Source organism: Oncorhynchus clarkii, chromosome 33, assembly GCF_045791955.1.
Source record: "Oncorhynchus clarkii lewisi isolate Uvic-CL-2024 chromosome 33, UVic_Ocla_1.0, whole genome shotgun sequence".
Lineage (NCBI taxonomy): Eukaryota > Metazoa > Chordata > Actinopteri > Salmoniformes > Salmonidae > Oncorhynchus > Oncorhynchus clarkii.
This window is the reverse complement of record NC_092179.1, coordinates 1,769,978-1,784,460: the sequence shown is the minus strand read 5'-3', so window position 1 is coordinate 1,784,460 and position 14,483 is coordinate 1,769,978. Positions and strand designations below refer to the sequence as shown.

The window sequence follows — 14,483 nt, the reverse complement described above, 5'->3', positions numbered from 1 at the left end:
ACAGCAAGAAACAAATGAAGAAAGAGCTAAATGTAGATTTTAACAATTAAAAAGTAGACATCAAAATCAATTGGATCTCATTTCATTTGATCCGATTGATGCACCGGTATGTGAATAAAAAAATAAAAAAACATTGGAATCTCTCAGTTTTAAACTAGAAATGTCACATATTTTGCACTGGATGCTTCTCAGTCCTACCATAACTGCTGATGTTACACCTCTGCATTTTTGGTGAAATGTGGCAGAGCGAGAGCAATGTTTGTCAAAACATGACACATCCCGAAAATCTGTCTTCTCATACAAATGTCTGTAGCTTCTGAACGATTTGACCTACAAAATACTTTGACCATTCTGTGGAAAGGGGAGACTCTCGCAAACACAATGGTGTTCTCAGTTTTGCTCTACGACCCCCACAAGTGTCACGGGACTCGTCTGAAGGTAACCTATGTCCCGGTAAAAGGACAGGTTTTTTAACCAAGGAAGAAATTAATAAATGTTGTGCGATGCTGAACCCACTAGTGCAGAGCACAATGGATTAGCAGTCCATTGCCTTAATCACTCGTCCACCTGGTCCTGCGCTCCAGTGGTGGCAGTCGCCCCTCCAACCAGTTGCCCAAGATCCGCCTGTCTCACATTGTTAAAGGCTCTTCAAAAGGGCTCGTCCGGGATTTGAACCCGGGACCTCTCGCACCCAAAGCGAGAATCATACCCCTAGACCAACGAGCCATTTATTTCAAGACGTTGTTTTGCAGTCGCCAGCAATGACGGTGAGAATATGCATTGACAGGTCGATGTTGCCAGGCCACAGTGAATCACGTGAGTGTTGGTGGTATACTTGTGAGCATAGCTATCTTCCAAGCAGTTGACCAGGTTTCAGTTCAAATACTCTGTAATTCATCTGCTGAGTCTTTCAGATTCAATCTTCATTAGCTGTAACAGCAAGAAACAAATGAAGAAAGAGCTAAATGTAGATTTTAACAATTAAAAAGTAGACATCAAAATCAATTGGATCTCATTTCATTTGATCCGATTGATGCACCGGTATGTGAATAAAAAAATAAAAAAACATTGGAATCTCTCAGTTTTAAACTAGAAATGTCACATATTTTGCACTGGATGCTTCTCAGTCCTACCATAACTGCTGATGTTACACCTCTGCATTTTTGGTGAAATGTGGCAGAGCGAGAGCAATGTTTGTCAAAACATGACACATCCCGAAAATCTGTCTTCTCATACAAATGTCTGTAGCTTCTGAACGATTTGACCTACAAAATACTTTGACCATTCTGTGGAAAGGGGAGACTCTCGCAAACACAATGGTGTTCTCAGTTTTGCTCTACGACCCCCACAAGTGTCACGGGACTCGTCTGAAGGTAACCTATGTCCCGGTAAAAGGACAGGTTTTTTAACCAAGGAAGAAATTAATAAATGTTGTGCGATGCTGAACCCACTAGTGCAGAGCACAATGGATTAGCAGTCCATTGCCTTAATCACTCGTCCACCTGGTCCTGCGCTCCAGTGGTGGCAGTCGCCCCTCCAACCAGTTGCCCAAGATCCGCCTGTCTCACATTGTTAAAGGCTCTTCAAAAGGGCTCGTCCGGGATTTGAACCCGGGACCTCTCGCACCCAAAGCGAGAATCATACCCCTAGACCAACGAGCCATTTATTTCAAGACGTTGTTTTGCAGTCGCCAGCAATGACGGTGAGAATATGCATTGACAGGTCGATGTTGCCAGGCCACAGTGAATCACGTGAGTGTTGGTGGTATACTTGTGAGCATAGCTATCTTCCAAGCAGTTGACCAGGTTTCAGTTCAAATACTCTGTAATTCATCTGCTGAGTCTTTCAGATTCAATCTTCATTAGCTGTAACAGCAAGAAACAAATGAAGAAAGAGCTAAATGTAGATTTTAACAATTAAAAAGTAGACATCAAAATCAATTGGATCTCATTTCATTTGATCCGATTGATGCACCGGTATGTGAATAAAAAAATAAAAAAACATTGGAATCTCTCAGTTTTAAACTAGAAATGTCACATATTTTGCACTGGATGCTTCTCAGTCCTACCATAACTGCTGATGTTACACCTCTGCATTTTTGGTGAAATGTGGCAGAGCGAGAGCAATGTTTGTCAAAACATGACACATCCCGAAAATCTGTCTTCTCATACAAATGTCTGTAGCTTCTGAACGGTTTGACCTACAAAATAGTTTGACCATTCTGTGGAAAGGGGAGACTCTCGCAAACACAATGGTGTTCTCAGTTTTGCTCTACGACCCCCACAAGTGTCACGGGACTCGTCTGAAGGTAACCTATGTCCCGGTAAAAGGACAGGTTTTTTAACCAAGGAAGAAATTAATAAATGTTGTGCGATGCTGAACCCACTAGTGCAGAGCACAATGGATTAGCAGTCCATTGCCTTAATCACTCGTCCACCTGGTCCTGCGCTCCAGTGGTGGCAGTCGCCCCTCCAACCAGTTGCCCAAGATCCGCCTGTCTCACATTGTTAAAGGCTCTTCAAAAGGGCTCGTCCGGGATTTGAACCCGGGACCTCTCGCACCCAAAGCGAGAATCATACCCCTAGACCAACGAGCCATTTATTTCAAGACGTTGTTTTGCAGTCGCCAGCAATGACGGTGAGAATATGCATTGACAGGTCGATGTTGCCAGGCCACAGTGAATCACGTGAGTGTTGGTGGTATACTTGTGAGCATAGCTATCTTCCAAGCAGTTGACCAGGTTTCAGTTCAAATACTCTGTAATTCATCTGCTGAGTCTTTCAGATTCAATCTTCATTAGCTGTAACAGCAAGAAACAAATGAAGAAAGAGCTAAATGTAGATTTTAACAATTAAAAAGTAGACATCAAAATCAATTGGATCTCATTTCATTTGATCCGATTGATGCACCGGTATGTGAATAAAAAAATAAAAAAACATTGGAATCTCTCAGTTTTAAACTAGAAATGTCACATATTTTGCACTGGATGCTTCTCAGTCCTACCATAACTGCTGATGTTACACCTCTGCATTTTTGGTGAAATGTGGCAGAGCGAGAGCAATGTTTGTCAAAACATGACACATCCCGAAAATCTGTCTTCTCATACAAATGTCTGTAGCTTCTGAACGGTTTGACCTACAAAATAGTTTGACCATTCTGTGGAAAGGGGAGACTCTCGCAAACACAATGGTGTTCTCAGTTTTGCTCTACGACCCCCACAAGTGTCACGGGACTCGTCTGAAGGTAACCTATGTCCCGGTAAAAGGACAGATTTTTTAACCAAGGAAGAAATTAATAAATGTTGTGCGATGCTGAACCCACTAGTGCAGAGCACAATGGATTAGCAGTCCATTGCCTTAATCACTCGTCCACCTGGTCCTGCGCTCCAGTGGTGGCAGTCGCCCCTCCAACCAGTTGCCCAAGATCCGCCTGTCTCACATTGTTAAAGGCTCTTCAAAAGGGCTCGTCCGGGATTTGAACCCGGGACCTCTCGCACCCAAAGCGAGAATCATACCCCTAGACCAACGAGCCATTTATTTCAAGACGTTGTTTTGCAGTCGCCAGCAATGACGGTGAGAATATGCATTGACAGGTCGATGTTGCCAGGCCACAGTGAATCACGTGAGTGTTGGTGGTATACTTGTGAGCATAGCTATCTTCCAAGCAGTTGACCAGGTTTCAGTTCAAATACTCTGTAATTCATCTGCTGAGTCTTTCAGATTCAATCTTCATTAGCTGTAACAGCAAGAAACAAATGAAGAAAGAGCTAAATGTAGATTTTAACAATTAAAAAGTAGACATCAAAATCAATTGGATCTCATTTCATTTGATCCGATTGATGCACCGGTATGTGAATAAAAAAATAAAAAAACATTGGAATCTCTCAGTTTTAAACTAGAAATGTCACATATTTTGCACTGGATGCTTCTCAGTCCTACCATAACTGCTGATGTTACACCTCTGCATTTTTGGTGAAATGTGGCAGAGCGAGAGCAATGTTTGTCAAAACATGACACATCCCGAAAATCTGTCTTCTCATACAAATGTCTGTAGCTTCTGAACGGTTTGACCTACAAAATCGTTTGACCATTCTGTGGAAAGGGGAGACTCTCGCAAACACAATGGTGTTCTCAGTTTTGCTCTACGACCCCCACAAGTGTCACGGGACTCGTCTGAAGGTAACCTATGTCCCGGTAAAAGGACAGATTTTTTAACCAAGGAAGAAATTAATAAATGTTGTGCGATGCTGAACCCACTAGTGCAGAGCACAATGGATTAGCAGTCCATTGCCTTAATCACTCGTCCACCTGGTCCTGCGCTCCAGTGGTGGCAGTCGCCCCTCCAACCAGTTGCCCAAGATCCGCCTGTCTCACATTGTTAAAGGCTCTTCAAAAGGGCTCGTCCGGGATTTGAACCCGGGACCTCTCGCACCCAAAGCGAGAATCATACCCCTAGACCAACGAGCCATTTATTTCAAGACGTTGTTTTGCAGTCGCCAGCAATGACGGTGAGAATATGCATTGACAGGTCGATGTTGCCAGGCCACAGTGAATCACGTGAGTGTTGGTGGTATACTTGTGAGCATAGCTATCTTCCAAGCAGTTGACCAGGTTTCAGTTCAAATACTCTGTAATTCATCTGCTGAGTCTTTCAGATTCAATCTTCATTAGCTGTAACAGCAAGAAACAAATGAAGAAAGAGCTAAATGTAGATTTTAACAATTAAAAAGTAGACATCAAAATCAATTGGATCTCATTTCATTTGATCCGATTGATGCACCGGTATGTGAATAAAAAAATAAAAAAACATTGGAATCTCTCAGTTTTAAACTAGAAATGTCACATATTTTGCACTGGATGCTTCTCAGTCCTACCATAACTGCTGATGTTACACCTCTGCATTTTTGGTGAAATGTGGCAGAGCGAGAGCAATGTTTGTCAAAACATGACACATCCCGAAAATCTGTCTTCTCATACAAATGTCTGTAGCTTCTGAACGGTTTGACCTACAAAATAGTTTGACCATTCTGTGGAAAGGGGAGACTCTCGCAAACACAATGGTGTTCTCAGTTTTGCTCTACGACCCCCACAAGTGTCACGGGACTCGTCTGAAGGTAACCTATGTCCCGGTAAAAGGACAGATTTTTTAACCAAGGAAGAAATTAATAAATGTTGTGCGATGCTGAACCCACTAGTGCAGAGCACAATGGATTAGCAGTCCATTGCCTTAATCACTCGTCCACCTGGTCCTGCGCTCCAGTGGTGGCAGTCGCCCCTCCAACCAGTTGCCCAAGATCCGCCTGTCTCACATTGTTAAAGGCTCTTCAAAAGGGCTCGTCCGGGATTTGAACCCGGGACCTCTCGCACCCAAAGCGAGAATCATACCCCTAGACCAACGAGCCATTTATTTCAAGACGTTGTTTTGCAGTCGCCAGCAATGACGGTGAGAATATGCATTGACAGGTCGATGTTGCCAGGCCACAGTGAATCACGTGAGTGTTGGTGGTATACTTGTGAGCATAGCTATCTTCCAAGCAGTTGACCAGGTTTCAGTTCAAATACTCTGTAATTCATCTGCTGAGTCTTTTTCAGATTCAATCTTCATTAGCTGTAACAGCAAGAAACAAATGAAGAAAGAGCTAAATGTAGATTTTAACAATTAAAAAGTAGACATCAAAATCAATTGGATCTCATTTCATTTGATCCGATTGATGCACCGGTATGTGAATAAAAAAATAAAAAAACATTGGAATCTCTCAGTTTTAAACTAGAAATGTCACATATTTTGCACTGGATGCTTCTCAGTCCTACCATAACTGCTGATGTTACACCTCTGCATTTTTGGTGAAATGTGGCAGAGCGAGAGCAATGTTTGTCAAAACATGACACATCCCGAAAATCTGTCTTCTCATACAAATGTCTGTAGCTTCTGAACGGTTTGACCTACAAAATCGTTTGACCATTCTGTGGAAAGGGGAGACTCTCGCAAACACAATGGTGTTCTCAGTTTTGCTCTACGACCCCCACAAGTGTCACGGGACTCGTCTGAAGGTAACCTATGTCCCGGTAAAAGGACAGATTTTTTAACCAAGGAAGAAATTAATAAATGTTGTGCGATGCTGAACCCACTAGTGCAGAGCACAATGGATTAGCAGTCCATTGCCTTAATCACTCGTCCACCTGGTCCTGCGCTCCAGTGGTGGCAGTCGCCCCTCCAACCAGTTGCCCAAGATCCGCCTGTCTCACATTGTTAAAGGCTCTTCAAAAGGGCTCGTCCGGGATTTGAACCCGGGACCTCTCGCACCCAAAGCGAGAATCATACCCCTAGACCAACGAGCCATTTATTTCAAGACGTTGTTTTGCAGTCGCCAGCAATGACGGTGAGAATATGCATTGACAGGTCGATGTTGCCAGGCCACAGTGAATCACGTGAGTGTTGGTGGTATACTTGTGAGCATAGCTATCTTCCAAGCAGTTGACCAGGTTTCAGTTCAAATACTCTGTAATTCATCTGCTGAGTCTTTCAGATTCAATCTTCATTAGCTGTAACAGCAAGAAACAAATGAAGAAAGAGCTAAATGTAGATTTTAACAATTAAAAAGTAGACATCAAAATCAATTGGATCTCATTTCATTTGATCCGATTGATGCACCGGTATGTGAATAAAAAAATAAAAAAACATTGGAATCTCTCAGTTTTAAACTAGAAATGTCACATATTTTGCACTGGATGCTTCTCAGTCCTACCATAACTGCTGATGTTACACCTCTGCATTTTTGGTGAAATGTGGCAGAGCGAGAGCAATGTTTGTCAAAACATGACACATCCCGAAAATCTGTCTTCTCATACAAATGTCTGTAGCTTCTGAACGGTTTGACCTACAAAATCGTTTGACCATTCTGTGGAAAGGGGAGACTCTCGCAAACACAATGGTGTTCTCAGTTTTGCTCTACGACCCCCACAAGTGTCACGGGACTCGTCTGAAGGTAACCTATGTCCCGGTAAAAGGACAGATTTTTTAACCAAGGAAGAAATTAATAAATGTTGTGCGATGCTGAACCCACTAGTGCAGAGCACAATGGATTAGCAGTCCATTGCCTTAATCACTCGTCCACCTGGTCCTGCGCTCCAGTGGTGGCAGTCGCCCCTCCAACCAGTTGCCCAAGATCCGCCTGTCTCACATTGTTAAAGGCTCTTCAAAAGGGCTCGTCCGGGATTTGAACCCGGGACCTCTCGCACCCAAAGCGAGAATCATACCCCTAGACCAACGAGCCATTTATTTCAAGATGTTGTTGTGCAGTCGCCAGCAATGACGGTGAGAATATGCATTGACAGGTCGATGTTGCCAGGCCACAGTGAATCACGTGAGTGTTGGTGGTATACTTGTGAGCATAGCTATCTTCCAAGCAGTTGACCAGGTTTCAGTTCAAATACTCTGTAATTCATCTGCTGAGTCTTTCAGATTCAATCTTCATTAGCTGTAACAGCAAGAAACAAATGAAGAAAGAGCTAAATGTAGATTTTAACAATTAAAAAGTAGACATCAAAATCAATTGGATCTCATTTCATTTGATCCGATTGATGCACCGGTATGTGAATAAAAAAATAAAAAAAACATTGGAATCTCTCAGTTTTAAACTAGAAATGTCACATATTTTGCACTGGATGCTTCTCAGTCCTACCATAACTGCTGATGTTACACCTCTGCATTTTTGGTGAAATGTGGCAGAGCGAGAGCAATGTTTGTCAAAACATGACACATCCCGAAAATCTGTCTTCTCATACAAATGTCTGTAGCTTCTGAACGGTTTGACCTACAAAATAGTTTTTCCATTCTGTGGAAAGGGAGACTCTCGCAAACACAATGCTGTTCTCAGTTTTGCTCTACGACCCCCACAAGTGTCACGGGACTCGTCTGAAGGTAACCTATGTCCCGGTAAAAGGACAGGTTTTTTAACCAAGGAAGAAATTAATAAATGTTGTGCGATGCTGAACCCACTAGTGCAGAGCACAATGGATTAGCAGTCCATTGCCTTAATCACTCGTCCACCTGGTCCTGCGCTCCAGTGGTGGCAGTCGCCCCTCCAACCAGTTGCCCAAGATCCGCCTGTCTCACATTGTTAAAGGCTCTTCAAAAGGGCTCGTCCGGGATTTGAACCCGGGACCTCTCGCACCCAAAGCGAGAATCATACCCCTAGACCAACGAGCCATTTATTTCAAGACGTTGTTTTGCAGTCGCCAGCAATGACGGTGAGAATATGCATTGACAGGTCGATGTTGCCAGGCCACAGTGAATCACGTGAGTGTTGGTGGTATACTTGTGAGCATAGCTATCTTCCAAGCAGTTGACCAGGTTTCAGTTCAAATACTCTGTAATTCATCTGCTGAGTCTTTCAGATTCAATCTTCATTAGCTGTAACAGCAAGAAACAAATGAAGAAAGAGCTAAATGTAGATTTTAACAATTAAAAAGTAGACATCAAAATCAATTGGATCTCATTTCATTTGATCCGATTGACGCACCGGTATGTGAATAAAAAAATAAAAAAAAAACATTGGAATCTCTCAGTTTTAAACTAGAAATGTCACATATTTTGCACTGGATGCTTCTCAGTCCTACCATAACTGCTGATGTTACACCTCTGCATTTTTGGTGAAATGTGGCAGAGCGAGAGCAATGTTTGTCAAAACATGACACATCCCGAAAATCTGTCTTCTCATACAAATGTCTGTAGCTTCTGAACGGTTTGACCTACAAAATAGTTTGACCATTCTGTGGAAAGGGGAGACTCTCGCAAACACAATGGTGTTCTCAGTTTTGCTCTACGACCCCCACAAGTGTCACGGGACTCGTCTGAAGGTAACCTATGTCCCGGTTAAAAGGACAGATTTTTTAACCAAGGAAGAAATTAATAAATGTTGTGCGATGCTGAACCCACTAGTGCAGAGCACAATGGATTAGCAGTCCATTGCCTTAATCACTCGTCCACCTGGTCCTGCGCTCCAGTGGTGGCAGTCGCCCCTCCAACCAGTTGCCCAAGATCCGCCTGTCTCACATTGTTAAAGGCTCTTCAAAAGGGCTCGTCCGGGATTTGAACCCGGGACCTCTCGCACCCAAAGCGAGAATCATACCCCTAGACCAACGAGCCATTTATTTCAAAAGATTGTTTTTCAGTCGCCAGCAATGACGGTGAGAATATGCATTGACAGGTCAATGTTGCCAGGCCACAGTGAATCACGTGAGTGTTGGTGGTATACTTGTGAGCATAGCTATCTTCCAAGCAGTTGACCAGGTTTCAGTTCAAATACTCTGTAATTCATCTGCTGAGTCTTTCAGATTCAATCTTCATTAGCTGTAACAGCAAGAAACAAATGAAGAAAGAGCTAAATGTAGATTTTAACAATTAAAAAGTAGACATCAAAATCAATTGGATCTCATTTCATTTGATCCGATTGACGCACCGGTATGTGAATAAAAAAATAAAAAAACATTGGAATCTCTCAGTTTTAAACTAGAAATGTCACATATTTTGCACTGGATGCTTCTCAGTCCTACCATAACTGCTGATGTTACACCTCTGCATTTTTGGTGAAATGTGGCAGAGCGAGAGCAATGTTTGTCAAAACATGACACATCCCGAAAATCTGTCTTCTCATACAAATGTCTGTAGCTTCTGAACGGTTTGACCTACAAAATAGTTTGACCATTCTGTGGAAAGGGGAGCCTCTCGCAAACACAATGCTGTTCTCAGTTTTGCTCTACGACCCCCACAAGTGTCACGGGACTCGTCTGAAGGTAACCTATGTCCCGGTAAAAGGACAGGTTTTTTAACCAGGGAAGAAATGAATAAATGTTGTGCGATGCTGAACCCACTAGTGCAGAGCACAATGGATTAGCAATCCATTGCCTTAATCACTCGTCCACCTGGTCCTGCGCTCCAGTGGTGGCAGTCGCCCCTCCAACCAGTTGCCCAAGATCCGCATGTCTCACATTGTTAAAGGCTCTTCAAAAGGGCTCGTCCGGGATTTGAACCCGGGACCTCTCGCACCCAAAGCGAGAATCATACCCCTAGACCAACGAGCCATTTAGTTCAAGACATTGTTTTGCAGTCGCCAGCGATGACGGTGAGAATATGCATTGACAGGTCGATGTTGCCAGGCCACAGTGAATCACGTGAGTGTTGGTGGTATACTTGTGAGCATAGCTATCTTCCAAGCATTTGACCAGGTTTCAGTTCAAATACTCTGTAATTCATCTTCTGAGTCTTTCAGATTCAATCTTCATTAGCTGTAACAGCAAGAAACAAATGAAGAAAGAGCTAAATGTAGATTTTAACAATTAAAAAGTAGACATCAAAATCAATTGGATCTCATTTCATTTGATCCGATTGACGCACCGGTATGTGAATAAAAAAATAAAAAAAACATTGGAATCTCTCAGTTTTAAACTAGAAATTTCACATATTTTGCACTGGATGCTTCTCAGTCCTACCATAACTGCTGATGTTACACCTCTGCATTTTTGGTGAAATTTGGCAGAGCGAGAGCAATATTTGTCAAAACATAACACATCCCGAAAATCTGTCTTCTCATACAAACGTCTGTAGCTTCTGAACGGTTTGACCTACAAAATAGTTTGACCATTCTGTGGAAAGGGGAGCCTCTCGCAAACACAATGCTGTTCTCAGTTTTGCTCTACGACCCCCACAAGTGTCACGGGACTCGTCTGAAGGTAACCTATGTCCCGGTAAAAGGACAGGTTTTTTAACCAGGGAAGAAATGAATAAATGTTGTGCGATGCTGAACCCACTAGTGCAGAGCACAATGGATTAGCAATCCATTGCCTTAATCACTCGTCCACCTGGTCCTGCGCTCCAGTGGTGGCAGTCGCCCCTCCAACCAGTTGCCCAAGATCCGCATGTCTCACATTGTTAAAGGCTCTTCAAAAGGGCTCGTCCGGGATTTGAACCCGGGACCTCTCGCACCCAAAGCGAGAATCATACCCCTAGACCAACGAGCCATTTATTTCAAGACATTGTTTTGCAGTCGCCAGCAATGACGGTGAGAATATGCATTGACAGGTCGATGTTGCCAGGCCACAGTGAATCACGTGAGTGTTGGTGGTATACTTGTGAGCATAGCTATCTTCCAAGCAGTTGACCAGGTTTCAGTTCAAATACTCTGTAATTCATCTGCTGAGTCTTTCAGATTCAATCTTCATTAGCTGTAACAGCAAGAAACAAATGAAGAAAGAGCTAAATGTAGATTTTAACAATTAAAAAGTAGACATCAAAATCAATTGGATCTCATTTCATTTGATCCGATTGACGCACCGGTATGTGAATAAAAAAATAAAAAAACATTGGAATCTCTCAGTTTTAAACTAGAAATGTCACATATTTTGCACTGGATGCTTCTCAGTCCTACCATAACTGCTGATGTTACACCTCTGCATTTTTGGTGAAATGTGGCAGAGCGAGAGCAATGTTTGTCAAAACATGACACATCCCGAAAATCTGTCTTCTCATACAAATGTCTGTAGCTTCTGAACGGTTTGACCTACAAAATAGTTTGCCCATTCTGTGGAAAGGGGAGACTCTCGCAAACACAATGCTGTTCTCAGTTTTGCTCTACGACCCCCACAAGTGTCACGGGACTCGTCTGAAGGTAACCTATGTCCCGGTAAAAGGACAGGTTTTTTAACCAGGGAAGAAATTAATAAATGTTGTGCGATGCTGAACCCACTAGTGCAGAGCACAATGGATTAGCAGTCCATTGCCTTAATCACTCGTCCACCTGGTCCTGCGCTCCAGTGGTGGCAGTCGCCCCTCCAACCAGTTGCCCAAGATCCGCCTGTCTCACATTGTTAAAGGCTCTTCAAAAGGGCTCGTCCGGGATTTGAACCCGGGACCTCTCGCACCCAAAGCGAGAATCATACCCCTAGACCAACGAGCCATTTATTTAAGTTATTGTTTTGCAGTCGCCAGCAATGACGGTGAGAATATGCATTGACAGGTCGATGTTGCCAGGCCACAGTGAATCACGTGAGTGTTGGTGGTATACTTGTGAGCATAGCTATCTTCCAAGCAGTTGACCAGGTTTCAGTTCAAATACTCTGTAATTCATCTGCTGAGTCTTTCAGATTCAATCTTCATTAGCTGTAACAGCAAGAAACAAATGAAGAAAGAGCTAAATGTAGATTTTAACAATTAAAAAGTAGACATCAAAATCAATTGGATCTCATTTCATTTGATCCGATTGACGCACCGGTATGTGAATAAAAAAATAAAAAAACATTGGAATCTCTCAGTTTTAAACTAGAAATGTCACATATTTTGCACTGGATGCTTCTCAGTCCTACCATAACTGCTGATGTTACACCTCTGCATTTTTGGTGAAATGTGGCAGAGCGAGAGCAATGTTTGTCAAAACATGACACATCCCGAAAATCTGTCTTCTCATCCAAATGTCTGTAGCTTCTGAACGGTTTGACCTACAAAATAGTTTGCCCATTCTGTGGAAAGGGGAGACTCTCGCAAACACAATGCTGTTCTCAGTTTTGCTCTAAGACCCCCACAAGTGTCACGGGACTCGTCTGAAGGTAACCTATGTCCCGGTTAAAAGGACAGATTTTTTAACCAAGGAAGAAATGAATAAATGTTGTGCGATGCTGAACCCACTAGTGCAGAGCACAATGGATTAGCAGTCCATTGCCTTAATCACTCGTCCACCTGGTCCTGCGCTCCAGTGGTGGCAGTCGCCCCTCCAACCAGTTGCCCAAGATCCGCCTGTCTCACATTGTTAAAGGCTCTACAAAAGGGCTCGTCCGGGATTTGAACCCGGGACCTCTCGCACCCAAAGCGAGAATCATACCCCTAGACCAACGAGCCATTTATTCAAGTTATTGTTTTGCAGTCGCCAGCAATGACGGTGAGAATATGCATTGACAGGTCGATGTTGCCAGGCCACAGTGAATCACGTGAGTGTTGGTGGTATACTTGTGAGCATAGCTATCTTCAAAGCAGTTGATCAGGTTTCAGTTCAAATACTCTGTAATTCATCTGCTGAGTCTTTCAGATTCAATCTTCATTAGCTGTAACAGCAAGAAACAAATGAAGAAAGAGCTAAATGTAGATTTTAACAATTAAAAAGTAGACATCAAAATCAATTGGATTTCATTTGATCCGATTGACGCACCGGTATGTGAATAAAAAAATAAAAAAACATTGGAATCTGTCTGTTTTAAACTAGAAATGTCACATATTTTGCACTGGATGCTTCTCAAACCTACCATAACTGCTGATGTTACACCTCTGCATTTTTGGTGAAATGTGGCAGAGCGAGAGCAATGTTTGTCAAAACATGACACATCCCGAAAATCTGTCTTCTCATACAAATGTCTGTAGCTTCTGAACGGTTTGACCTACAAAATCGTTTGACCATTCTGTGGAAAGGGGAGACTCTCGCAAACACAATGGTGTTCTCAGTTTTGCTCTAAGACCTCCACAAGTGTCACGGGACTCGTCTGAAGGTAACCTATGTCCCGGTTAAAAGGACAGATTTTTTAACCAAGGAAGAAATGAATAAATGTTGTGCGATGCTGAACCCACTAGTGCAGAGCACAATGGATTAGCAGTCCATTGCCTTAATCACTCGTCCACCTGGTCCTGCGCTCCAGTGGTGGCAGCACTCCAACCAGTTGCCCAAGATCCGCCTGTCTCACATTGTTAAAGGCTCTACAAAAGGGCTCGTCCGGGATTTGAACCCGGGACCTCTCGCACCCAAAGCGAGAATCATACCCCTAGACCAACGAGCCATTTATTTAAGTTATTGTTTTGCAGTCGCCAGCAATGACGGTGAGAATATGCATTGACAGGTCGATGTTGCCAGGCCACAGTGAATCACGTGAGTGTTGGTGGTATACTTGTGAGCATAGCTATCTTCAAAGCAGTTGATCAGGTTTCAGTTCAAATACTCTGTAATTCATCTGCTGAGTCTTTCAGATTCAATCTTCATTAGCTGTAACAGCAAGAAACAAATGAAGAAAGAGCTAAATGTAGATTTTAACAATTAAAAAGTAGACATCAAAATCAATTGGATTTCATTTGATCCGATTGACGCACCGGTATGTGAATAAAAAAATAAAAAAAACATTGGAATCTGTCTGTTTTAAACTAGAAATGTCACATATTTTGCACTGGATGCTTCTCAAACCTACCATAACTGCTGATGTCACACCTCTGCATTTTTGGTGAAATGCGGCAGAGCGAGAGCAATGTTTGTCAAAACATGACACATCCCGAAAATCTGTCTTCTCATACAAATGGCTGTAGCTTCTGAACGGTTTGACCTACAAAATCGTTTGACCATTCTGTGGAAAGGGGAGACTCTCACAAACACAATGGTGTTCTCAGTTTTGCTCTAAGACCTCCACAAGTGTCACGGGACTCGTCTGAAGGTAACCTATGTCCCGGTTAAAAGGACA

At 42.9% G+C, this 14,483-nt stretch overlaps 15 non-coding genes across 15 annotated transcripts; all 15 read right to left on the bottom strand.

The window, feature by feature from the left end:
* Positions 1 to 654: 654 nt before the first annotated feature.
* On the bottom strand, positions 655 to 726 carry trnap-ugg (transfer RNA proline (anticodon UGG)). Its single transcript has one exon. It is a non-coding gene; the product is annotated as a tRNA-Pro (tRNA).
* Positions 727 to 1,589: 863 nt separating this feature from the next.
* trnap-ugg (transfer RNA proline (anticodon UGG)) lies at positions 1,590 to 1,661 on the bottom strand. The gene has a single exon. It is a non-coding gene; the product is annotated as a tRNA-Pro (tRNA).
* Positions 1,662 to 2,524: 863 nt separating this feature from the next.
* On the bottom strand, positions 2,525 to 2,596 carry trnap-ugg (transfer RNA proline (anticodon UGG)). Its single transcript has one exon. It is a non-coding gene; the product is annotated as a tRNA-Pro (tRNA).
* Positions 2,597 to 3,459: 863 nt separating this feature from the next.
* On the bottom strand, positions 3,460 to 3,531 carry trnap-ugg (transfer RNA proline (anticodon UGG)). Its single transcript has one exon. It is a non-coding gene; the product is annotated as a tRNA-Pro (tRNA).
* An 863-nt stretch (positions 3,532 to 4,394) lies between these two features.
* Positions 4,395 to 4,466, bottom strand: trnap-ugg (transfer RNA proline (anticodon UGG)). Its single transcript has one exon. It is a non-coding gene; the product is annotated as a tRNA-Pro (tRNA).
* An 863-nt stretch (positions 4,467 to 5,329) lies between these two features.
* trnap-ugg (transfer RNA proline (anticodon UGG)) lies at positions 5,330 to 5,401 on the bottom strand. The gene has a single exon. It is a non-coding gene; the product is annotated as a tRNA-Pro (tRNA).
* Positions 5,402 to 6,266: 865 nt separating this feature from the next.
* On the bottom strand, positions 6,267 to 6,338 carry trnap-ugg (transfer RNA proline (anticodon UGG)). Its single transcript has one exon. It is a non-coding gene; the product is annotated as a tRNA-Pro (tRNA).
* An 863-nt stretch (positions 6,339 to 7,201) lies between these two features.
* trnap-ugg (transfer RNA proline (anticodon UGG)) lies at positions 7,202 to 7,273 on the bottom strand. The gene has a single exon. It is a non-coding gene; the product is annotated as a tRNA-Pro (tRNA).
* An 863-nt stretch (positions 7,274 to 8,136) lies between these two features.
* Positions 8,137 to 8,208, bottom strand: trnap-ugg (transfer RNA proline (anticodon UGG)). Its single transcript has one exon. It is a non-coding gene; the product is annotated as a tRNA-Pro (tRNA).
* An 867-nt stretch (positions 8,209 to 9,075) lies between these two features.
* Positions 9,076 to 9,147, bottom strand: trnap-ugg (transfer RNA proline (anticodon UGG)). The gene has a single exon. It is a non-coding gene; the product is annotated as a tRNA-Pro (tRNA).
* Positions 9,148 to 10,010: 863 nt separating this feature from the next.
* On the bottom strand, positions 10,011 to 10,082 carry trnap-ugg (transfer RNA proline (anticodon UGG)). Its single transcript has one exon. It is a non-coding gene; the product is annotated as a tRNA-Pro (tRNA).
* Positions 10,083 to 10,946: 864 nt separating this feature from the next.
* Positions 10,947 to 11,018, bottom strand: trnap-ugg (transfer RNA proline (anticodon UGG)). Its single transcript has one exon. It is a non-coding gene; the product is annotated as a tRNA-Pro (tRNA).
* An 863-nt stretch (positions 11,019 to 11,881) lies between these two features.
* trnap-ugg (transfer RNA proline (anticodon UGG)) lies at positions 11,882 to 11,953 on the bottom strand. The gene has a single exon. It is a non-coding gene; the product is annotated as a tRNA-Pro (tRNA).
* Positions 11,954 to 12,816: 863 nt separating this feature from the next.
* On the bottom strand, positions 12,817 to 12,888 carry trnap-ugg (transfer RNA proline (anticodon UGG)). Its single transcript has one exon. It is a non-coding gene; the product is annotated as a tRNA-Pro (tRNA).
* An 854-nt stretch (positions 12,889 to 13,742) lies between these two features.
* trnap-ugg (transfer RNA proline (anticodon UGG)) lies at positions 13,743 to 13,814 on the bottom strand. Its single transcript has one exon. It is a non-coding gene; the product is annotated as a tRNA-Pro (tRNA).
* Between the last annotated feature and the right edge of the window lie 669 nt (positions 13,815 to 14,483).